This window comes from Triturus cristatus, chromosome 7 (genome assembly GCF_964204655.1).
Source record: "Triturus cristatus chromosome 7, aTriCri1.1, whole genome shotgun sequence".
Classification (NCBI taxonomy): Eukaryota; Metazoa; Chordata; class Amphibia; order Caudata; family Salamandridae; genus Triturus; species Triturus cristatus.
Genome location: NC_140590.1, coordinates 1,635,992,416 through 1,636,016,805, shown reverse-complemented (window position 1 = coordinate 1,636,016,805; position 24,390 = coordinate 1,635,992,416).

Here is a 24,390-nt window from a genome sequence, read left to right as displayed (position 1 = left end):
GTCGATAGGCACAATGCAACTTCTGCTCAATTTTAAATGCTGCACAAATTATTCAAATTACTTCATTGTTAAAATATGTTCCCCTATCGAACTCCAAAGTGACTAGAAATCCAAATCTACGGATCTGTTCTCTCAAAAGCAGCTTAGCTACAGTTAAACTGTCATTCCTCCTGGTGGGATAGGCTTCCACCTAGCGAAAGAACAGACAGACAATAACTAGCACGTATTCTAGCCCATTGCATGGGGGAAGTTCCATAAAATCCACTTGGAGTCGGGTAAATGGTCCTCCTGCCTTTCCAATTGTACCCCAACTAACAATTGTTTTTCTGCCTGGATTTTGCTACTGACAGGCAATACATCTCTGGCAAAGGCTCTCTGCAATTACCCGGAACTTCGGATTATACCATGTCTGCTTGAAGAGTCTGATCATTGCGTCTCTTCCAACATGTGCAAGTCCATGGTACACCCTGGCCAAGTGGGAAAGTAAAGAATCTGGCAAGACTGGTCTTTCATCATAGCAGACCCACACTTTGTCCTCTGCTCTTTTTCTGCAGCCTGTATTTCTCCATCTTTCCTTTTCCTCATCACTTGCTTCTTCCTGCATCTGCCTAACTTCCTCCCAAGTTTCAAATGTGGTCGTAAACATAAGATGGCATTCAGTATTTCCTCTCTCAATTGATCTGTTTAAAGCCATTGTATTTCGTGCACAGAATCGTGCAATTTGGTCTGCATATCTATTACCCTTCATCACATAATCATCTCCTGATGTATGTGCAGCACATTTGACCACTGCAATTCTTTTGGGCAATTGCAAAGCATCCAATAATTATTTTACACTTTTGCTGTTATGAATAGGAGAACCTGAAGAAGTCAGAAATCCCCTTTGCATTAACCCTGGACGGAGTGCACGTAGCGCTGCCTGCTTCGCCGTTTACGAAGTAGGCATAGCAGGCAGCGCTACGCACACGCCGCAGCGAAGCAGAGCTGCCCGCCACCCGCCTCCCGCTCGCCCTCATTTTAAAATAATTTAAAGAAGGTTAAAGGTAAATAAACCACCTTACCTTCAGTGCGGCGTCCCGGGGCTCCCTCTTCTTGCTGGATGGTAACTTCTTCATGCAAATGCGCATGCGCGGACACACGCGCATGCGCATTTCTCGCGAGAAATGAGCATGCGCAGGCGTCCGCGCATGCGCATTTGCGTGAAGAAGTTACCGTCCAGCAAGAAGAGGGAGCCCCGGTACGCTGCACTGAAGGTAAGGTGGTTTATTTACCTTTAACCTTCTTTAAATTATTTTAAAATGAGGGCGGGCACGTAGTGGGGCTACGCGGAGCGCGCAAGTGTGCGTAGATTCTGCCACACTATGCGCTGCTTCACATAGCCCCACTACGCCCACTACGCCCAGGCCTACTTTGCATGCATAGCTGACTGAAGTCATGTACAATCCCAAACCCATATCTACTATCAGTAAATAGGGTTACCTTCAGGCTTTTGGCAATTTTGCAGGCTCTAGTCAGAGCTATCAGTTCAGTAATTTTGGCCGCATTTACTCCTTTTAAACAGGATGCTTCTAGAACCCCTTCTATGGTGCATATTGCATCGGCAGTACATAATTCACCTACCTCATTTCTTAAACATGACCCATCCACAAATATCTCACAGTCTGAATCTTCTAACGGAACATCCTCTATGGCTGGCCTGGGTTTTGTGCATAGTTCTGTCCCATTCAAACAATCATGATCCACTTTGTCCCTCACTTCCTCACACCGAGAATTTGGTAACAAAGTAGGGGGATTTAATGTTGTGCACCTCACCATAGTCACATTCTCAGCACCCAAAATCACTCTTTCATACTTAGTCAACCGACTAGAAGTTAAGTACTGGGTTCTGGTATGGGTCAAAAGAATCTCAACTGAATGTGGTACATACACCTTGACTGTATATCCCATCACAATCGCTTCACTTTGTTCCAGACTCACACAAGTGGCAGCTACTGCTTTTAAACAGCCTGGTAATGCTGCAGCTACTGAATCCAAAGTAGCAGAAAAATATGCTACAGGTCGTTGTGCCATTCCATGTTTTTGAATTAAAACTGAAAGTACACACCCATCTCTTTCACTGCAGTACACTGCAAACTCCTTTGCATAATCTGGCATTCCCAATGCAGGTGCTCGACAAAGACTGTTTCTCACTTTAATAAATGCTTCCATTCCTTCATCATCCAAAACAATCGGATCTTTCACATCCTTTCTTGTCAATCTCTGTAGAGGTTTTGCAATCAGTGGAAAGCCACTGATCCACTGTCGACAATATCCAACCATTCCCAAAAACATTTGTACTTCCTTTTGAGTTGTGGGTGGTTTCATTTATTTAATCACATTGATTCTTTGTCGTGTCACCTTTCTGACTCCCTTTTCTATTTTGTGTCCTAGGTACTGAACTTCCTGTTTACAAAATTGCAATTTTGCAGGTGACACTTTGTGTCCTCCTTCTGCCACATGGTTCAGTAAGGCAACGGTGTCTGTTACACATGCCTCTCGGGTTTTTGATGCCACCAATAGGTCATCAATGTACTGAACCAAAACCAAATTCCCTGGCATGACTAAGGTCTCCAGACATTTTTTCAAAGTTTGATTAAAGATTGAGGGACTTTCAGTATACCCTTGAGGAACTCGGCACCATGTCAAAACACGGTCTCCGAACCGGAACGCAAACAAATACTGGCTTTCTGGGTGTAAAGGGATCGAGGAAAATGCTTGCCACAAATCAATCACTGTGTACCATTCAGCATCACAGGGAATTTGGTAAAGGATTACTGCTGGATTTGGCACTATGGGACAACAAGGTACCAGAATGTTATTTATTTTCTGTAAATCTTGCACTATTCTATATTTTCTGCTAGGTTTCTCGATACCTATGATAGGCGAATTACATCCGCTGCTCATTATTTCCTTTAGAATTCCCTGTTCAGTCATTTGATCAATCACAGGAGCGACACCTGCAATCATGTGTGGGCTCATTTTGTACTGGGAAGTGTTTGGATATAAAGCACCCTCTTTCACTGTAATCTGTATCGGATCTAAATTGGTCATCAAGCCAATTTCTTTTCCTGTGAAATCCCACACATCTGACCTCACTGCACTTTTTAATTCATCAGGCAAACTCTCTTTAGTAAGAAGTGAAAATAATTCATCCACTTCAGTCCCTTGCTTCGCTAGCATCATTTTAAATTTGACATCCTCATCAGGTGTCTGAAATATAATACCATCCGGTGTACAGTAGATGGTGCAGTTCATCTTACATAATAAATTCCTTGCCAAGAGATTTACTGGACTCGAATAACACACCACAAACCGATGCATATCTTTGAAGTTTCCAATGTGAACTTCTCTTGGATTTGTAACTAGTGTTCTAATCTGCTTATTCGAGACTCCTACAACTTGGATAGTTTCTCCCGAGAGGGGTAGGTTCTGAATTTCTGCTGCTCTCACAGTAGAACGGGTATCACCAGTATCCACTAGAAAGGTAATATCACTCCCTTTCACCTTTCCGTCAACAAATGGACCTGACTGATCTACCGCCAATGATGCGCCAAGCACGCACTCTTCTTTCCCCCTCAGGCACCATCATTGATATGAGTCAGAATAACTCTCACTGCATTGCAACAAATATTGTGGGACCATTTGTACTACTTGATTCTTACCAACTGGTTCACCTTGTCATGGGAGCTTGTGGCACCTGTAACTGTGGCGTAACGATCTGCTGCTGCTGTTGATTTACACCCACCTAATTCTGCATCTGTGGAATTAAATTTTGATTTCCCTGTTATTCTTTGTTGCAGATCTACACTCATTCTTCTAATATCCAATCTTTCCATACGCATGACAAGGAAATTTCTTTTTAGCTTCATCTCTGCTCATTTTCCCTCTACCTCCACTGGATACCTGGCCATTCTGATTTTGACCATTCATCTGATAACCTGTTTGAGAATTATTGTTAGTCTCTTGCTGCTCTGCCACCTTCACTTGCACCCACATAATTTTCTCTTTCGACTTTTTATGCTTAGTATCTATTTCATCACAATACTTTGCATACCTCAAAATGTCATCAACTGTCTTGCTCTGCCAACAAATAAAATGCTGCTGTATCATATTGCTTATCTCTGGTCTCAGTACAAACTCAAACCGGTACACAAAATGTCCCATATCTTTATCTCCAATATTTTCAAATCCACTATACTGTTTGAACACTTGCAACAATTCTTCATAGTAGGCGTGTACCGATTCTTTTGGTTCTTGAGTTGTTCTGTCAATCTTGACCCAATCAGTTTCCTTTGGGGAAATATTCCCTTTCAAAAATGTGATTACCTGATTATAATTTTTCATTACCTCTTCTGATTGAGCACCTGTTTTAGAATCTCTAGGATATTCATCTTTTGGCCAATCGACAGTGATCTTACACTCTGTCTACAAATCTGCTGGCACGACAATATCAAACAATCCATCCAAATCCTTTAACAATACCTTCAAAACTTTCAAAAACCAATCTACCTGTTTGTACCATTCAACTGGCTTCTCCCTTAATCTGGGGTAATCATTTGTATAAGACTGTATATCCTGTCTTGTCCACTGAACATGAACATATCCGCCACCTGGAACTTCTCTCATCGGGGACGCCCTTTCTACTTGCTCTGTTTCTTTTAATGGGAACATAGATGCTCCTTTACTACCTGCTTTTTCCTTCTTTTTCGCCCATCTACTCTTCCATCGATCTACATCTCCCCACTTCTTCAAAATATTCATCTGTTCTTTTATTTGCAATCTTTTTCCGGACGCATTCAAACTCTCTAAGTCTTTGTCAGTAAATGACAATCTGTATGATTTCTGTAAAACTTTTGATTTCTCTATATCATGGGTACTCACAAACTTTCTCTCGGGGGCCAAATTTACAGTGTGGTTTGTGGCCGAGGGCCACACCAGTGGGGGCGGGGTCAGAGGGGGAGGGTCGGGGCTAAAGCAAACAAAAATTGTGACCATGAGGTTGAACACAGGTCCCTGCAGCAGATGCCTTCGTCCACTGAGCCACCAGACCCAGCATACACAGATCTCTCTCTCTCCCTCCCTCTCCCTCCCTCCCCCTGTCTCTCTCCCCCTGTCTCTCTACCCCTGTCTCTCTCCCTGTCTCTCTCCCTCCGTCACCCTCCCTCCGTCGCCCTCCCTCCATCGCCCTCCTCCCTCTGTCACCCTCCTCCCTCTGTCGCCCTCCTCCCTCTGTCTCCCTCCCTCTGTCACCCTCCTCCCTCTGTCTCCCTCCCTCTGTCTCCCTCCCTCTTTCTCCCTCCCGCTGTCTCCCTCCCGCTGTCTCCCTCCCGCTGTCTCCCTCCCGCTGTCTCCCTCCCGCTGTCTCCCTCCCTCTGTCTCTCTCCCTCTGTCTCCCTCTCTCTCCCTCCGTACATCTCCCTCCCTCCGTCTCCCTCTGTCTCTCCCCCTCCGTCTCTCTCCGTCTCCCTCCCTCCTCTGTCTCCCTCCCTCCCTCTCCCTCCCTCTGTCTCCCTCCATCTCCCTCCCTCTCCCTCCCTCTGTCTCCCTCCTTCTCCCTCTGTCTCTCTCCCTCTGTCTCCCTCTCTCTCCCTCCGTCTCCCTCCCTCTGTCTACTCCCTCCGTCTCCCCCCTCCGTCTCTCTCCATCTCCCTCCTTCCTCCGTCTCCCTCCCTCCCTCTCCCTCCCTCTGTCTCCCTCCATCTCCCTCCCTCTCCCTCCCTCCGTCTCCCTCCCTCTCCCTCTGTCTCTCTCCCTCTGTCTCTCTCCCTCTGTCTCCCTCTGTCTCCCTCTGTCTCCCTCTCACTCCCTCCGTCTCCCTCCCTCCTCTGTCTCCCTCCCTCCTCCGTCTCCCTCCCTCCTCCATCTCCCTCCGTCTCCCTCCCTCCGTCTCCCTCCCTCTCTCTCCCCCTCCCTCTCCCTCCCTCCCTCTCCCTCCCTCTGTCTCCCTCTGTCTCTCTCCCTCCCTCCGTCTCCCTCCCTCCGTCTCCCTCCATCTCCCTCCGTCTCCCTCCCACCGTCTCCCTCTGTCTCTCTCCCTGTCTCTCTCCCTGTCTCTCTCCCTCTGTCTCTCTCCCTCCCTCTGTCTCCCTCCCTCTGTCTCCCTCCCTCTGTCTTCCTCCCTCTGTCTCTCTCCCTCTGTCTCCCTCCCTCTCCGTCTCTCTCCCTCTGTATCCCTCTCCCTCCCTCTCCCTCCGTACGTCTCCCTGCCTCCGTCTCCCTCCCTCCGTCTCCCTCCCTGTCTCCCTCCCTCCCTGTCTCTCTCCCTCCCTGTCTCCCTCTGTCTCCCTCCCTCCATCTCCCTCCGTCTGTCTCCCTCCGTCTGTCTCCCTCCGTCTCCCTCCCTCTCCCCCTGTCTCCCTTTGTCTCCCTCTGTCTCCCTCCCTCCCTGTCTCCCTCCATCTCCCTCCCTCTCTCCCTCTCCCTCCCTCCCTCCCTCTCCCTCCTTCCATCTCCCTCCCTCTGTCTCCCTCCCTCTGTCTCTCTCCCTCTGTCTCTCTCTCTCTGTCTCCCTCCCTCTGTCTCTCTCTCTCTGTCTCCCTCCCTCTATCTCTCCCTGTCTCTCTCCCTGTCTCTCTCCCTTCCTCTGTCTCCCTCCCTCTCCCTCTGTCTCCCTCTGTCATCTCACCCGTGTGTGTGTCAGCCCTCAGCCTGGGCTGAGACAGCTTCCCAGCGCGCGCACACAGCCGCACCCGAGTACTTCATAGGTCTTTAAAAGACCATTTACATGTTAATAAAGCTTTGTTCTATTTCCCTCCCTCTCCCTCCGTACGTCTCCCTGCCTCCGTCTCCCTCCCTCCGTCTCCCTCCCTGTCTCTCTCCCTCCCTGTCTCTCTTCCTCCCTGTCTCCCTCTGTCTCCCTCCCTCCATCTCCCTCTGTCTGTCTCCCTCCGTCTCCCTCCCTCCCTGTCTCCCTCCATCTCCCTCCCTCTCTCCCTCTCCCTCCCTCCCTCCCTCTCCCTCCTTCCATCTCCCTCCCTCTGTCTCCCTCCCTCTGTCTCCCTCCCTCCGTCTCCCTCCCTCTCTCTCCCCCTCCCTCTCCCTCCCTCCCTCTCCCTCCCTCTGTCTCCCTCTGTCTCTCTCCCTCCCTCCGTCTCCTTCCCTCCGTCTCCCTCCGTCTCCCTCCGTCTCCCTCCCACCGTCTCCCTCTGTCTCTCTCCCTGTCTCTCTCCCTGTCTCTCTCCCTCTGTCTCTCTCCCTCCCTCTGTCCCCCTCCCTCTGTCTCCCTCCCTCTGTCTTCCTCCCTCTGTCTCTCTCCCTCTGTCTCCCTCCCTCTCCGTCTCTCTCCCTCTGTATCCCTCTCCCTCCCTCTCCCTCCGTACGTCTCCCTGCCTCCGTCTCCCTCCCTCCGTCTCCCTCCCTGTCTCTCTCCCTCCCTGTCTCTCTCCCTCCCTGTCTCCCTCTGTCTCCCTCCCTCCATCTCCCTCCGTCTGTCTCCCTCCGTCTGTCTCCCTCCGTCTGTCTCCCTCTCCCCCTGTCTCCCTTTGTCTCCCTCTGTCTCCCTCCCTCCCTGTCTCCCTCCATCTCCCTCCCTCTCTCCCTCTCCCTCCCTCCCTCCCTCTCCCTCCTTCCATCTCCCTCCCTCTGTCTCCCTCCCTCTGTCTCTCTCCCTCTGTCTCTCTCTCTCTGTCTCCCTCCCTCTGTCTCTCTCTCTCTGTCTCCCTCCCTCTATCTCTCCCTGTCTCTCTCCCTGTCTCTCTCCCTTCCTCTGTCTCCCTCCCTCTCCCTCTGTCTCCCTCTGTCATCTCACCCGTGTGTGTGTCAGCCCTCAGCCTGGGCTGAGACAGCTTCCCAGCGCGCGCACACAGCCGCACCCGAGTACTTCACAGGTCTTTAAAAGACCATTTACATGTTAATAAAGCTTTGTTCTATTTCCCTCCCTCTCCCTCCGTACGTCTCCCTGCCTCCGTCTCCCTCCCTACGTCTCCCTCCCTGTCTCTCTCCCTCCCTGTCTCTCTTCCTCCCTGTCTCCCTCTGTCTCCCTCCCTCCATCTCCCTCCGTCTGTCTCCCTCCGTCTCCCTCCCTCCCTCCCTGTCTCCCTCCGTCTCCCTCCCTCTCCCCCGGTCTCCCTTTGTCTCCCTCTGTCTCCCTCCCTCCCTGTCTCCCTCCATCTCCCTCCCTCTCTCCCTCTCCCTCCCTCCCTCCCTCTCCCTCCTTCCATCTCCCTCCCTCTGTCTCCCTCCCTCTGTCTCCCTCCCTCTGTCTCTCTCTCTCTGTCTCCCTCCCTCTGTCTCTCTCTCTCTGTCTCCCTCCCTCTATCTCTCCCTGTCTCTCTCCCTGTCTCTCTCCCTTCCTCTGTCTCCCTCCCTCTCCCTCTGTCTCCCTCTGTCATCTCACCCGTGTGTGTGTCAGCCCTCAGCCTGGGCTGAGACAGCTTCCCAGCGTGCGCACACAGCCGCACCCGAATACTTCACAGGTCTTTAAAAGACCATTTACATGTTAATAAAGCTTTGTTCTATGTCACCTCTTAGGCCCCTGCATCTCCACTTTGACAATCACTGGAATCCCCCAGCCCCCACAGAGCAGAGTCTCAGAGTCCGGGCTGCTGCAACCGGCAGTGTTTACACTATTTTTATTTTTTTTAAAACACATGTAGGATGTCTGCAAGGTCCGCGGTCCGCCGAGGAAGGCTTGCCGGGCCGCTGGCGGCCCGCGGACCGTACTATGAGTAACCCTGCTCTATATCTACTCCATATTCACTAGCAGCTTCTGATATTTTCTCATGTAGATGCTTTGCCCTCCATGTAATACTTTTACACAAAAACATTAATTCTTCGTCTCAGTAAGCCCCTCATCTATCTGGACTAACTGTACCAATGATAATTTCTTCCAAATCCACTTTTAGCTGACTCACATTTATACTCTGTGGTTGAGCTTTCGGTTTTGTAATTTCATTTATCCAATTGTTTAGTTCTTCCAGTGATGGACCTGCTGAACTCCCGGTTACTGGAGTAGCATTTAATCCAATCTTCCTTGGTTCTATTTGTATGCTTCTTTGGGGGTTCTCAGTTATCAACTCACAAACTGTAAGATCTAACAGTGTATTATTGACATTTGCATGACCATCAACATTTATTCCACTCCTGTTACTGCTTCCTGGGACAGCTAATGCATGCACTTTGGATACATTCTGTCTTTCTCAATATAACGGAACTGCAGGACCGATTATTACCGGTACCGTCAACGCTTTTGCATTCAGACTCAACCGATTCATTTTCTGGACCTATTCTAACTTTGCCTTATTCAGCAGATTTAACTCATTTTCCCGCACATCATTTGCAATATCTGAAACTTGTGGAGTTAATGTAGTTCCCATTTGTGGTGCATTTGGAGTTATTTCCCCTAGATTTTCTTCATAAGGTGGAGGTCTTTTTTTCATAATGACCTCTAACAGTTTGTTGTCATCAGAATCATTCATAACACCCCCTACACTTTGTGTCTCTATATTTTTCTTTTTCTCCTTACATTTACTTCCAGTCTGTTCATCAACAGTTAAAACTGGATACAACCCTTCCGTTACCCCAGCTCGTCTCCATCTTTTCAATTTTTCTGTTCTACGTTCAAAAGGATAACCATGCCTCCAACTCTTATAACAATACCATTTCTGTGTGTCTCTCTCTCAAATGCCCCAACTTCCCATTCTTCCAAAGCTTCATTCTGTGTCAATCTAGGATTGGGTTCCAGTGAATTCATTCGGTTTCTCAAATTCTGCAATATTCTTATATTAAATGTACCATGCTGTGGAAAAGCTATAACACCATCTTCCTTTGTATAGTTCACCCAATTCTCTAACCATACACAAGTATGATATCCTTGCTCTAACATCATAAAAGAAGCAGGCATTTTCAGGGGCAGAAAAGGAATTCCTTCTCTAGTCACAATCGGTTTATCCTTAATGAAAAAATTATTTATCTTCTTTAGCATCTTCATTTTTCTAATCTTTTACACTAGTGTAGTTCACCAAAATAAACAAGAAAACCTTCCGTAATTCTATATATTCTATTTTTCAGCTCTCGTACTATGCCAACACGACTCACTACGTTCCTGCTTTCTCGACCAATACCAGCAGGGCTCACACCAACTCACCAATCAGAGCTCAGTACGTCCCCGCTGTCTGACCAATGCCAGCCCAGCCTTTTTGTGAAGTCAGTTTTACTCCTTCTACTGACCCTCCCTTTACAAAATATTACGGCAATATTTTTCTAAACTTTCTTAATCAAAAATATGGTTAGTGACAACACAAAACAATGCTACCTTGTCTATTTAACTAAGAAAGAGACAGTTTTCACTCTTTTGCAGAAATTTCTTGCACTGCAAGCAATAATAACGACCAGCGTTATCTCACTTCTCTAACAAGCTCCGGGTGGACCTATTACTCCTCTAGGGATAAGGCCAAAGTTTCACAAGAGGACTTTTTGGCATGAAAAGAGGTCTGGTTATTCCCCTGGGGATAAGGCTAGAGTTTCAGAAGTGGACCCTTCGCTATTTCATACACTCTACTTATGTATGAAATTTCCCTAATGCAACACCGACAGCCCTGCGTAAGTTTTCGGTATTATTTCCAACAGACAAAGTACTTCTGCAGTGTGATTTCTTTATCCACACTCTTCCTCTGCCTACTTCAGGCGAAGTTCCATTCTCGAGATTCCCCAGGCAACTCCGTACCTGTACTTCTAGACAACATATAACATGACACTAACTTTTCGTGTTAAGAACATGTAATAATCAATAATCATTACCAAACTAATCAATAATTAAACCATCCTCTGCTACCAGGAAACTGATCCAGCGCAAAAAAATGCCTTATCAAGGATCAATACTTACAAATATCTCAAATAATGGCCCATACACATTCACCCATATCCCTGATGCGCTGGGGTCAATTTGTTGCGTGATTTCAGATTTCAATGTTGCTTATAGATTCATAGTCAACATCTCCAGTGTATATATCTAACCTAAGGACAGAAACAGCTAGGCCTCTCTGCAAACCGAAGATCAGCGAAGCATCCACCCTTCTTCTCCTCCTCCCTGCAAGTCTAAACCACACCCCTAAAGGCACCCCAATTATACCTTAAAATCTCCATGACCGTCCCACCTAAATTGCAACCACTCACATATTCCAACAGCTGATTGGCTACTTCAGTAGGTGGCTCTGTCACCCCACGGTGACTTCACCCTAAACATTAAGCATTTCATTGTTCTATTTCCTTTTCCCACCACTCATTCTGGTTCCTTTTTCATATAACATTCACATGATACATTTTAATAAAGTCATTTCAATATTTTAACATTTTATGCGGAAGACACATCTGGTCCCACGGTCGACCATGTCCTTTGGCAAGCTGACAAACGTTCCGGGGCTAGTGGCCTTGAACTCGGGCACTCTTTCTGCTGAGCACAGCGTGTTTGCCTTGCTTCTGTCAGTTCTGATGCGCTCCTCATCTCACCCCTCCCACTCTGGATAACTTTATCCAAGATGGAGTTTGTGTCCAGCACACTATAGTAAATGCAAACTAACATTTATTAATTATATGACAATGTAGTTTTCACTGTGTACCCCCCTCCCAGGCATTATTCCCAGTTAACATTACCTAGCATAAGCTTTTAAGCGGAAAAGCAGCATTATTTATTACTCTGAAGCAAAATGCAACATGCAACTTCGAATTGCACATGCGGCCTAAACAGGCAATTTTCTCATATCTTCAAAGGACATCCAATTACAGGTTTTAGTCCTTTTATATATCATTTCACATTAGTGTATACATGCGCAAATCTATTTCCCACGTGTATGTTTGTAAGTTGCATGTTAATTTCTATTTCTACTTACTGTTAGTACGTATTATGAGGGTGTTATTCCGAGTAGGTTTCGTTCTGTGAAATCCTGCTCCATCAACATCAAATAACCTGATGTATTTGGGGAGTTTAGGCAGCCATATGTCTGGTCAGAACAGTCCTTTGGTTGTGAAAAGGAATCAGGTGTGATCGTTTCCAATAAATTAATAAACAAAGCGCATGATCATAAACCTTGTGCAAAACTTACGCCTTCAAGAACTCTTTTTGTGCATTGGACATGGGTATCCCTTAATGTTGAGGCGAACAATCCCGGCTGCAACAAAATATTTGTCATGTAATATGTGAAACTCTGATAAGAACGTACCCCCTGTTGCTGCTGTAGGGCCCCCAACTGCACATCAAGCTCCCTGTAGGCCACCGCAAGAATGCGGGACATTAGGGGGGTCAGGGTGCGGGGCACGTGCTTCCAATGTAGAGATGACTACCCTATCTGGACTTTTGTTTGCCTGTATTGATGTAACAAAATCTTTCTACATCTATCACTAGCATGACTCATAAGTTAGCATATGATATGTGTATTTTCACATGCTAACCCAAACAAATATCTCAATAAAAACTTTTGTAGTAACCTGTTGAGTACCATCATCCCATGTCATGGCCTGAACTCACCAATCCAGGCCTGTGCCACCATCTAGCCCAGGGAGCTCCAACATATTCTGTTATGTTGCCAACTTTTGATCAGTGGAATCTACTGAAGGATAAACATAAATACTTATGGCACAGTCAATACTGGCCACTGTGAGTAAGGAGCTTGCAGTTTGGACATGACACACTCTTAAATAAGAATAACATTAAATGAAGTGTTAGCTCAAGAAGTTAGGTAACTCTCCGTTTCAACTGTCGTCCATTTAAAGGCATTCAGGGGCATTTATTTAATCACACCTCAAAATTTGACCTGGCAAGAATATGTGTTTATGAGAGCTATACCTCAGTGCTTCAGGTATTTGTCCCTGTGGCTTAGCCCCAGCCTGTCCCATGATTCTGACTGAGCACTGCTAATTGTCAAGCCCTGCTATCTGCAGCCCAATGATTATGATGCCACAAGAACACAGCCTTCCCTTAACAGTTACATGAAAAAGGACCTAGTGCCCATCTAATAGCTGTGTGCTACTCTGAAGGGGTCTGGGAGCTACTGGTAACTCCCAAACAACTGTTTGGAGAGCCCTAATCTAGGCTGAATGACTTGTGGGATGATACACATAGCTAACATCATTGTCATTTGGTTTGTAAATAATACATATTTATGCACAGTTGTAAAGAGTATATACTGTGTTTTCTAATATCCATGATGTGAGTTTTCAATGATTCACATGTAAATCAAACATACATACATCTATCTCTACATACACACCAAATAAAACCTATGGCTTTAAATACACAACACATAAGATTTTTTAACACTGTAAAGTGCTTACACATCCCAAACATCATTGTCCTATGTAAGGACCAAAATGTATGACACTTAACATCAATCAATACACTTCACTCAGGAACTCCAAGGGACATTGTAGCCTGTGTTAATGGAAATAAAACAATTAGAGAGATTCAAATATGCATTTCAAACATGTACCTGTTCCTCTGGTGAGCCATAGAGCTGGTCATACTGGGAAATGACCTCCTTTGCCAGTAACTCCTGCTCCTCTGGCATGAAGTCAGGGGCCTTCTCACATGCTCGACTGAGTGTGGTTGCTCCTAGAGGTGACAGGAGGTGTTGACGGCAGCGGTGTTAGAAGGTAACTGAGCCCTTTTTTGAGCCACAGCGTATATGTATGCGACGCACGAGATCATCAGCAGAGACGGACACAGCCATTCGCCTTTGTGTGCTACTTTCAACAATGTTAGCCTATGGCTGTGTCAGTCATGGAGTCTACCACCCACTATGCAGTATTCTTCCGCCGCACTTGTCTAATTTCAAATGTCCTATTCGCAAGGTCAGGCACCCACCATTTTGAAGTTCAAAATAGTGTGTTTGTGACTGTTAAGTACGTCACCATCACTCAAAATGGGGCATAAATTATTTACATATTGAAACTTTGATGGACATTCATTAAAAAAAAAAAATTGACTTTTATATGTAGCGCGTTACGGAGCTGAAATGTGATATTTGCGTGGTGTTGTTTACTCCTCCATTGACGGCATTTTTGGAAGAATTTTCTTTTTAAAAAAGAATGTGAAGTAATACATTTGAAATATATAATTTACAAATTTTTTTATTTTAAATTTATTTTGGGCTAGAAATGTAATTTGTGAAAAATAAAGAACAAAAAGCAAATGTTTGATTAAAATTAGTAGTAAAAGCATATATATTTTAGAGGACTACATGATTTTAGAGTGTAATTTGCAAATAGGTTGCTGTGAAAAATGTTCAAATATTTTTCCAGTGCAGACATATCAACCCTGAGATAGTGAGGAGACAACAGCCTCAGGGGTGCTGCCCATTTCCAGACCTTGCCACCATGGAATAAAGGGATGCAATCAAGAAGTTCAGATTGAATAGGCAAACTATTCTGGATTCAAGTCATCAGCTGGAGCCAGAACGTCAGCCTCACCACCGAAATACCACATCTATTACACCAATTGTCAGACTCATGAAAGTACTTACTTTTGTGGCCACCGGATCCTTCCAATACACTCTGGCAGTATCTGGTTGAATGTCATAACCAACTTTCAGTGGTGTGCTACAAGATGTTATATCTTCAATGATGAGACACATCAACAGCTTCATCCAATTTCTATGGCAGCAGGATTTACCGAATGTGAAGGGGGACTTTTATGGTTTGGGTCGCCTACCACATGAGGTTGGAGCAATTGATGGCACACATATCACGTTAGTGCCACCTCACACCAGAGAACAGGCCTAGTAGAATCGGATACACTTCCATTCAATCAATGTGCAAGTTGTCTACTTACCGGATTTGTACATCACAAGTATCTGTGCGCATTTCCCTGGATCTCCCCATGATTCCTCAGTACTACGGAACAGCTCTATACCCCTGCAAATGCCACAATTTGATCCTGAGAGGGCCTGGCTTGTTGGTCAGTATAATCTTTCAAAATATTGTTTAGAGAATTTCTAGTTCAATAATCTGAAATTGTGTTACATTTTTTGCCACTTTTTTCGTCTTCCATCTAGGAGACCCAGCTTATCCCAACTGACCCTGGTTGTTCACAGCACTGAGGACTACAACAAGGCCAGAGGAAGTCCACTTCAACGAGGCTCATGGAAGAACACAGCAGCCAGTGGAGTGGGCTTTCGGGCTCCTAAAGGCAAGATTTCATTGTCTGGACAAAAGTGGTGGAGCCATCCTCTACTGACTCAATAAGGTGTGTAAAATAACCATGACCTTGCTGCATGCTCCACAACATCACCCTGCGACAAAACATCCCTGACATCACAGAGGATGGAGACCATGAAGAGTCACCAGGAGAGGTTCCTGAAATGCCAAATGAAGATGATAGTGGTGAAGAGGAAGGAGGTGACTGCCGTCAAGATGTCATTGACAACTTCTTCTCATGAGTGTAAGTATATCTTTACATGTTATCACTTTCACTGTTACACCAACTATTGATGTGATGAGAGAAGTATGTGGTGATAATTTGTTAGGAAGGGCAAGTTCAGGGAAAATCAGGCCAAAGGTATCTGTTGATCAAAGTTTTGATATATTGACCACTGTGTTCAGTTATATTATTAATATTATTATTTTGTGAAAATGTGACCTCCAAAAGTTGACCTTATAATGTGTCTATTATGTTATGTTAAATTGGTAAACATTTTGTTTTGATCTGTTTTAGGTTCCTGATAGAAATGGGGGTTTCTAGATGGCATAGGTAGGTTCCTTTGTCCAAATAGGGACCCTTGCTTCTAGTCAGGGAAAGGGGGACACACACTATAGATAACCCCTGCTCACCCCCTTGGTAGCTTGGCACAAGCAGACAGGCTTATCCCAAAGGCAATGTGAAAAGTGTTTGTACTCAAAACACACAGTGATACAGTGATAACACCACAAATGGATACCACACCAGTTTAGAAAAATCAAGTAAATTTATCTAAACTTAACAAGACTAAAACAACATAAATCCAACATACACAATAAAGGAAATGACTTTAGAAAGGTTATTGCAAAAATAATGCTTGTAGAAAACAAATAGCACCACCCGGGGCTATTGTGACGTCGTGACAGCAATAAATCCATAGTACTGCGTCAACCGCGAGGAGCACGCGTCAGACACAGTGTCATACAGACCCCCAAATAAACAGTACCTTGGAAACGAAGTCTGTGTCAATGCATGGCAACGTGGAAGTGAGGCATTGGTGCTGATGTCGAGGCTGACTCCCTTATTGTCACGGGTAGGCGAGGCGTCGTGTCAGCGAGGAGATGACGTGTCGTATCCAGGACAGGGGAAGACGGTTGCATCGGCAGTGAGGCTTTGGTTCCGGTGACGATGCGAAGGCGGCGAGTTCGTGGAGTCACCCTCTGCGATTATCGATGCCGCGATAACAGGATGAAGGCGCTAACAGAGTCGGTGCGAGCGCTGGCGTCGGACACGACCGATAACTGCAGGCATCGGCAGGCATCGAAGGGAATAGGAACTGTGGTGCAGGCTGGGCGGTGCGTTGTTCACTTCACGAGCGGTGCCTTGGTGCTGGTCGCAGCGTCACAGCGGCATCGCTGACGGTGTCGGAAACAGGTATTATTGCTTCTCTTAGGTTTCTTCCAGCTCTCAACAGCAGTAACAACCTCCAGAGGCCCAACACAGTCACAGGCACCTCTTGGCAGGTCAGACCTCCCAGCAAGGAAGTTCAGGAGAGCTGGGGGTGAAGTCTTTGTGTCCCTGAGACTTCAAAACAGGAGGCAAGCTCTACTCAAGCCATTGGAGATCTTCTTCAAGCAGGGAACACAGCACACAGCAAAGTCCTTCTCCTTTCCTTGGCAGAAACAGCTACTGCAGGCCAACCCCAGACACATAGCAAAGGGACAGTACTTCTTCTCAGTTTCTCCAGCTCTTCACCTTGGCAAAGGTTCCTCCTGATTCCAGAAGTAGTCTGAAGTTCAGGGGTTTTTAGGTCTAATAATTATACCCCAAAATGTCTTTGTTCTCTTTGTGCAGAGAAGCCTTGTGCTCAGTCAAAACCAGTTCTGTCCTCCCCGGTGCTGCTTCCTGGCAGGAGGTAGAGACAGCATTGTGAAAAGCAGACCAGGCCCATTCAGGTGAAAGGAAATCTCCTCCCCCTACTCTAAATGCAGCCCAGGTCGATTCATCCCAGCCCTGATTTTTCCAGAGTCTCTGGAGCCACTGCACCTTTCCAGCCCCTGTCACTCCTCAGTCATACAGCCAATATACATCCTAACAGAGGCACACTGGATGGCTAAGCAGGGAAATTCCTACTTTCTAAAAGTGGTATTTTCAAACGCAGAATGCGAAAATAACCCTCACTAAAAGATGCATTTTAACATTCTGAGTTCAGGCATACTAAACTTTATTTCTCTATCTTGTTCCATTGGGAAGTTATATTTATAAGATGTTACAAATAAACTCCCATTCTGGCCCAAGGGGCAGGATAGCCTTTCAATAGTGAAAAACGAAATTGGCAGTATTTCACTATCAAGACATGCTACACACTCCAATACATGTCCTACCTTTCACATACACTGCACCCTGCCCACAGGTGTACCTTAGGGGAAGGTTAGGGCCTGGCAAGTATGTACACTTGCCAGGTCGACATGGCAGTTAACAAACTGTGCACAGGCACTGCAGTGGCAGACCTGAGAGACCGTTTCAGGGCTACTCATGTGGGTGTTACAAATAGTGCTGCAGGGCCAATAGTAGCATTTGATTTACAGGCCCTGGCACACTCAGTGCACTTTACTAGGGGCTTACCAGTAAATCAAATTTGCCAATCATGGATAACCAATCAGGATAACAATTTACACAAAGAACATATGCACTTTAGCACTGATTAGCAGTGGTAAAGGGCCCAAAGTCCTAAAATCAACAAACTCAAGTCAGGAAAAAAATAACCCTGTAAAAAGGGCCAAGTCCAACAGTTCCTTTATCATGTCATCTTCATTTAGACATTTCAGTTGTAACATTTGCTGGTATATGGTGCTATTTCGAAGTATAAAGGGAACAAGGGTTGATCCTGGGAAAGACAGACACAGACAAATATTATACCAAGGCAACTTGCACTGTGATTGAAAGAAAGATTTGAAGATTCCATTGACTTGTTCGCTGTTGTGTGCTGTCACTAAGGCACTATGTGTGCCATCATTAGCTCAAACCACATATGGTAGTGAAGCCAAATCATTCTAATCTCCCTTCACATTGGCAAAATCCCCATTGTGTGTGAAGTTTATGTAGCTGTTGATGTGTCTCATCATTGTAGGATCTACTTCTTGTGGCACACCACTGAAACTTGGTTGCGACATTCCACCAGATACCAGAACAATGGTTTGGAATGATCCTGTTTCTAAACAATGTAGTACTGACATGTTTTTGTCTATTGATGTTTTTGATATTGGATTCCTTATGTGAGCCAGAAGATGTGGCTCCAGCTGATGACATGAGTCGATGATAATCTGCCTATTCAATCTGATTGTTTTGGATATATGCCTTTCTTCTATGTTGGTAAGGGCTGGAACTGGAAATGTGAAAATCGGAGGTGGGTATCCACAGATGCAGAGCCTGGGGTGGATGCAGGTGGTTCTTAATATGGCTGTGGTAGATGTAGATGGGCCAATTATGTATAACCACAGGAAGGGGTAGATGGTGTTGGGAAATCCCTGAACATATGGGTGTAAATGTTCTGCAGCGTCCCAGTCAGGGAGTCCATATTGGAGTTGTGAGCCTCCATCTGATAATTGAGCTCCCTCTGCAACAGCTTCATCTCTTGAAGCTTGGTGAGCATCATGCCTTGGGTCTGATGATAGGCTCCCAAGACTTGGTCGATAGCGGTCTGGGTGAGAGTGACCCCAGTGGCCTCACTATGTTGGCCTACAGAATCCCTCCCATGACCCCTAACCCCCCCCCCATTGTCCTGTGCCCTTAGCCCAATGTGCCCCATCCCATTGGCTAAGCTGGAGCTGGTGATGCTGTGGTCTCAACATTAGCCAGGACTGGGGGGCACACAATCAGTGTTACAGAGGTAAGAACACAGGAAGTGGAGGCTTCCATTAGCTGAAATGTTACAGCTGCGGTAGGAGGTGTCGGTGTGGGCTCAGTGAGACTTACTGGAGCAGTCTGCCCAGGCTGACCAGATGGACCAGGAAACTCATCATCATCCACATTACCGGGAATGTTGTCCTCACTGAAGGCATGACTCTGGAGTGGAGGTCTCTTCAGTGGCACATTCGTGGCCGCATGCTCTTGCAGCTGGACCTATTGAGGAAAAGAGAACATATTCATTAGCATAAGTGTGGATTATACATCCAAATCTTTTAAGACAAACAATGTAGATACCTAAGAGAAAAAAAGGTAGAGAATTATTATGATTAGAGGTTTCAGTGGTATTGAATATAGTACCCTACATGTTTGAAATTTCAAACAGTACAACTTTAAATAAGCAGATAATAAGATGTCATGAAATGGTTTCAAAGTGATTAGGAAGTAAAACTAACATCTTCCAAGCATTCAACTCAACACAGTGGAGAGATGAAATGTGTAATTGACAATTCCAAGGCCTAGCTGACTTCAAAACAGACATGTACACAATGTGGATGAATGTTTGGCATTAATCATCATTTGAACAGTGCAGATTCAATTTATGCAATTACCACTTATATTTAGCATAGTCACTTTTATACCTTACAATTTTTGTGAAACTCATGACATCAATTCAATTGGTTGAGAAGAACAGGACAATGTTCGGAAAACAACACAAACCATTTTCAGAAGAGAGCATTGCATAGGGGTTGATCACTATGTTACACTTTACCATATGTGGAAATATGTTAGACAAGAGAGAATAAGCAATGTGACATACCAATAGTCTTTTCACAAAACAGAAATAGGGCATCATGGTAGTTGTAGTCATTTCAAAGACAATTTCCCAACACATGCAAAATGGTTAATGGAATATACCTGTGGAAACTATGCAGTTGAAATGGGACACATATGACATACATATGTATAATGGTAATGGGTTATTTTGTGTTCTAATACTTGGAGGTGCCATACCATCAAGTGACATTAATAGAGATTGATACCTGTAATCTTAGGTACAATACAATACATTCACACAAACAATCCAAATGATCTGATACTGACACTTTGAAGTTTATATGTTAGGAACATATGTGCAGAACACATTAACAACAGGTGAGTTGAGAACAAACAGGACATTGAGGTTTAGTGAGACTTTGTAAAGTGTAACTTACCAGACTCTCCTCCACCAGGTATTCATGTCAAGCCTTCGGGATGCAGGATCTGCAAGACCTTCTCCTTCCACGGCATGAGTTGTAAGGGGGGCCTGGGAGAACCATCACCAGTCTTCTGAGCCTCCAGGTGATGCTTGGAGGCCATGGAATGCACTCTCCCCCGCAGATCGTTCCACCTTTTCTTAATTCCCTCTTGTGAGCACAGGTTGTTTGCTACAGCATTTACTCTATAGACTTTTCTGGCCCACATGTGCCTTTTCTGAGCTAGGGATGTATTTTGGATTGGGATCCAAACAACTGAGGCTCTACTCTTATGATTTCATTCACCATGACTGAATTCTCCCTCAGTAAAACAGGGATTTTGGGCCCTGGCATTGTGCAAAGAAATATTATGAAATCAAATTAATGAACCACAAGGAATTAAATGAAGGAAGATAAAGGGACAAGACACAGGGAAAATCAACAAAATAACCTCTCTTAACTGGCAAAGGTTTTGCTACAAATTGTTGTTGTGCAGTGGAACGGCAAAGGACCATGGTCTGAAATGGTGTGTGATCTACAGTGTTGTGTGCAGGTGTTTCCATTTGGCCAAAAGACTTCAGGTGTGTTATACTCGCATCCCTCCAATAGCCAAAGTGATGGTGCATTGGTGAGCGCGTACCGCAAAGGACTTCCACTGTCAGGGAACCACTGCTAGTAGACCTCCAGCACAACTGTGAAATTTAATTCTGCTCCGAGGGATCCCTCCGCCCTGACAGTGACAAAGTACTATACGCCAGCATTGGAGTCCACCACGTCATCAGCGGTGAGCCACAACGGGAAAAACACTGTTGATGTGAACGGCAAATCAGTCTGCATACATCTAAATATGGTGGGCGAAGAGACCATCAACTTGGCAGGGTACTTGAGATCGCCACTGCAAAGGGACTGCAGTAAGACCATAAAGATCTAAATCAGGCCCCTACTGTTGAGTATCTGCCGATCTTTCTCTGTATCAACGTAGTCAAAAATAGTAATCCACCATAACCAGAAAAAATATAATCCAAAAAGCCCCCCAAAAAATGCAAAAATAAAATGAATCCAATAAAGGTCACTGAAAGCAACCAAAAGTATGTAGTAACCATAAAAAAACAGAAAAGGTGTTTAAAAAAAAGAAAAGTTCCAGCAAACCCAATAAAAAGAATCAAAGTAAGAAACATTGGATTATTTTAAACCAAAAATGATTTCCTTGAAAAAACCTGAAAATCCAAATGGCCATAGGACATGTTCATAGACAAAAACCTGTAAAGTTAATTAAAAAAAACACCCGCAAAAACACAGTACAATATCCAAAATACATATATATCCCACTTGATCATCAAAATATAAGTAACATAGCACAATTCAACATACAATACATTAGCAAAACAGTGTACGAAAACCTAAGATTGCAAACTAGTAAAAACCACTACTATTAATACATCGAAATATGCACCAAACCCACAAACAACATTATAACAATCAAGACAACCAATAGCAAGTACAAGTCATGAAAGCAAATACGGCACTAACAGCATTTGTCACACATGTAGATAAAGTAAGTGTAAGGAACACAGGGAAATAGATGCATATCCATACAAATGTCAACAAAGGTATGACAATTTAATACCCTCCATGTGTGGATAAACAAATATCTAACCTGAACACATCAAACACATATCCAACCCACATCACAGGGAGAAGTGCAACCTAAATGATGTTGACAGTGGCTAGTTCAAACAAAATACTTACCATGTAATAAAACACTCAATGCAATGTCAGCCCCAATTGGATTTCATCCCACTACACATCCATTCAACATTTCCCCTTGTCCTGTGTAACTTCTGCACTGGCTCCAAGGTCAGATCATACTAACCATTTCAACAGGCTCACCAATCAGGGATGAAACAAACAACTGTAGTCACACATCTCTAACTATACAATCATATCACATAATTAGAAAGGTTATGGCAGGACCAGTGTCTTCAAATCTATGAAACTTTTTAATGAATATAGGAAAACCATAATGTCCATCAAAGGCCAATGGCCAGTTCATTCTGGAATAATGTGCCACAGCACATAGCTGTGCACATAGCTGTGCCACCAAACTTGCTCTTACTGACACTGCCAGGGAACCTTCTTACAAAGGGGCATCCTTTGGGCATAGCAGGCACCTCGAAGATGGTACTTGGAGGGGGGGGGGCTGCTGTGGTTTAGGGAGGGGTGGGTTTGGTTTTGGTTTGGGATTTGCTTGGGCTTTTTGGTGGTATGGCAGGGTTTAGTTGAGTGAGGATCAGGTTTCTCAGGGGTGGATTGGGATGTGGAAGGGATGTGTTAGACTTTGGTAGGGTTTTTCTTGGGCTTTGTGGTAGTAGGGATTGGTTTAGTGGGGTGGTGATCAGGTTTCTCAGGGGTAGATTGGGATGTGGAACGGATGGGTGGGACTTTGGTAAGGGGTCTGTTTTCACACAGTTATGGGAAGTGCAAACAAGACATCTTCACGGGGGAAAAGGGCAGGATGTTTGGGATGGAGTTGGGTTTTGGAGGTAGAGGGAATGGAAATGAGAGGTGTGTGTGCTGCATCAACTGTGTGCTGTGCTATAGTGTTGGTGACTGTGGGCATTTGTGTTTCTTTGTTGTGTGTGAGGTGGACATGCTGGGTGTTGTGGAGGGTGCGTTGGGTGTTGGTGTGGAGTCTGAAGGTATGGGTGTGATTGTGGAGGGGTCTGTGGATGTTGGTGTGGTTTGGTGTCTGGGGGTATGGGTGTGGTTGTAGAGGGGTCAATGGGTGTGGGTGTGATGTATGGGGGTATGGGTGTGGTTGTGGAGGGGTCTGTGATTGTTGGTGTGGTGTCTGGGGGTATAGGTGTGGTTATGGAGGGGTCTGTGGATGTTGGTGTGGTATGGTGTCTGGGTGTGGTTGTAGAGGAGTCAGTGGGTGTGGGTGTGATGTCTAGGGTTATGTGTGTGGTTGTAGAGGGGCCTGTGGGTATTGGTGTGATGTCTGGGGGTATGGGTGTGGTTGTGGAGGAGTCTGTGGTTGTTGGTTTGGGTCTGGGGGTATGGGATGGTTGTGGAGGGGTCTGTGGGTATTGGTGTGGTATCTGGGGGGATACAGTCCAGCCCGAACTGCCAAGCCATGTCTTCCTTGAACCGTAATCAAGCATCCTAGGACCGGTTTCTGGCTATCAGCCGTCATCAGCCAGGATAGCTTAACTCCAGTGGCGTAGTGAGCACGGGTCCCACGTCTGGGAGTACCCATCCCACTTAGGGCGAAAAGCGTTACAACAAACAAATGATGGACGGAATGCTGACAATGCAGACATTCTCCCCCAGTCAAGAGATCTGGGTTAAATCCATCGTTCTTTTGCCCACTACGCCACCCCAGTTTAGACATGGCCATATGCAAATCAGTCTTGACCCTGTGCCTCATGGGAACAGTCCAGCCCGAACTGCCAAGCCATGTCTTCCCTGGACCCGAATCAAGCATCCTAGGACCGGTTTCTGGCTATCAGCCGTCATCAGCCAGGATAGCTTAACTCCAGTGGCGTAGTGAGCACGGGTCCCACGTCTGGGAATACCCATCCCACTTAGGGCGAAAAGCGTTACAACAAACAAATGATGGACGGAATGCTGACAATGCAGACATTCTCCCCCAGTCAAGAGATCTGGGTTAAATCCATCGTTCTTTTGCCCACTACGCCACCCCAGTTTAGACATGGCCATATGCAAATCAGTCTTGACCCTGTGCCTCATGGGAACAGTCCAGCCCGAACTGCCAAGCCATGTCTTCCCTGGACCGGAATCAAGCATCCTAGGACCGGTTTCTGGCTATCAGCCGTCATCAGCCAGGATAGCTTAACTCCAGTGGCGTAGTGAGCACGGGTCCCACGTCTGGGAATACCCATCCCACTTAGGGCGAAAAGCGTTACAACAAACAAATGATAGACGGAATGCTGACAATGCAGACATTCTCCCCCAGTCAAGAGATCTGGGTTAAATCCATCGTTCTTTTGCCCACTACGCCACCCCAGTTTAGACATGGCCATATGCAAATCAGTCTTGACCCTGTGCCTCATGGGAACAGTCCAGCCCGAACTGCCAAGC